The 1,787-nt window shown below is 35.0% G+C and overlaps 1 long non-coding RNA gene across 1 annotated transcript; it reads right to left on the bottom strand.

The window, feature by feature from the left end:
• Positions 1 to 61: 61 nt before the first annotated feature.
• LOC124891344 lies at positions 62 to 1,183 on the bottom strand. The gene is made up of 3 exons (XR_007049657.1): positions 1,107 to 1,183; positions 775 to 1,024; positions 62 to 438 (listed from the first exon to the last, which is right to left on the bottom strand). It is a non-coding gene; the product is annotated as an uncharacterized LOC124891344 (long non-coding RNA).
• Positions 1,184 to 1,787: the final 604 nt, after the last annotated feature.

Here is a 1,787-nt window from a genome sequence, read left to right as displayed (position 1 = left end):
CCTTGATCAAGGATAACGAGATAGAACTTCTCTATTCTCTATTGTTTTTTATTGGTTTAAATTTTTAGAAAGCTGAAATCGCTTGTCCAAGAAAGGGGATTTGAGTCATAAAATGACAGGAGAGTGCTTCTACTATAAACCAATACGTAAAAAAGCTTGCAAGTGTACCTACAAGCAAGCTTTACTTTAATGCGAGAACAGTAAGCTAAGTACACGGATTAGATGTTACCCAGTTTCAACATAGGAAAACAGAAAATAACAGAAGAAATAGGAAGACACTTGTGAAAGGTAAAATTTGACGATCCTCATTATTTGAGACCTGTTATAATACTATGTTTTGTCTAAGCGGCGACTAGCTTCACGGTAGAAGGCAGGCATGGGAGTTGCTTTGAAATTGAGATTTCTCCGTAGCTATTTGATCTTTGCTTATTTCTTTTCCTGCACCTATCACAAAGTAAATCAAACAAACAGTCATTATTTCTAGCTGCAGATAAAATAATTGTCATCTAACTCTTGCCAATGATATTCTACACACCCTCGGTTTCAATTTGTTTCTCTTACTTTCCTTGTTAGTTCATTTACAAAAGATTGTCTCTTTCCTTTTTTGGAAACTCTTTAATTTTAAATTTCCTCATGACACAATTAAGACCACACGATATAGCTGATGACTTTAAAGAGCTAACATTCAATAATTAGCACTTAGCAGCCCATGATTCTCCATATTAATTTGAACCTGTTTTCGTTACTCACAAGAATCAGACCCTGGTTCATTACCTGGGTTCTTGTTTGGAGCTGATGCGTTTCTTCCTCTTTGGCATGAACTTTCTCCTCTAGCTTCATAAAGAACTGAAATCAATATCAAAAACTTTTTTTAGGTTTTATACGACGTTTGAACTTTATCGAGTAGACACAAGAAATTGTCCTTGCCTCTTTCCTTTTCCAGGCCCGCTTTTTACTTTTGAAATGGAAACTAGATCCATCCTGTTTCACGCCTGGTTGACATGAATTTACACTCTCCATATCCCTGTACAACAATAATATGTATAAGATATATGTTTATGAACACAATATGGAGTTAAAGCTCAAAATTTTTCCACGATATATACCTGTTTACACTTAGATGTAATCTATGGCTAGCTTTCTTTGTATAGGAAGCACGAGATGCGAAAACCTTTCTTGCTATTGGCTGTTGTTCAGTGCTATATCATTCAATAATAAACGAGATTAGGAAAATTAGGATAAATCAGTGCTACCAAAATATCCCTCATTTTCAATATGGGAGACATGATTAAGAAGTATACCTTTTATGTTGGCTAAGTACATTAGCTTTTGAACCCGAAGAAACCTGTATAAAGCAAGTTATCTGTTACCATAAAATTCGATAATCAATTTAAGAATTACGAAAGATCAATCTGATAAAAAAATAAAGTTATGTAATAGCTCAACAACATTGAAATAGCATGTTTACTCATCTGCATTGAAATTTGAAGATAACACTAAGCCTAAACCTGATACAAACCTCTGGTTTTGGCATTCTGGTAGTTGGACGAAAAAGAGTGCCAGGTGCATCCAATCTGGGCTTTTCTTTTGTGTCAAACAAACATCGTTGTGCCTTCTATTTGGTTTTCTTGGCATGTCTTTGTATTCTTGATTTGAGATTGTCCCCTTGACACTAGCAACATTAACTTGGGACAACATTCTGGATTTTGTATCTCTAGATTGAGATGCAGTCCTCACCTGCATTTTAGGCATAAGACAAATTACATAAAGGGGCGCCAATTTTCTAA

Source organism: Capsicum annuum, unplaced genomic scaffold, assembly GCF_002878395.1.
Source record: "Capsicum annuum cultivar UCD-10X-F1 unplaced genomic scaffold, UCD10Xv1.1 ctg34293, whole genome shotgun sequence".
NCBI lineage: Eukaryota > Viridiplantae > Streptophyta > Magnoliopsida > Solanales > Solanaceae > Capsicum > Capsicum annuum.
Note: the sequence above shows the minus strand (reverse complement) of the source record. Positions and strands in the feature narration are given on the sequence as shown.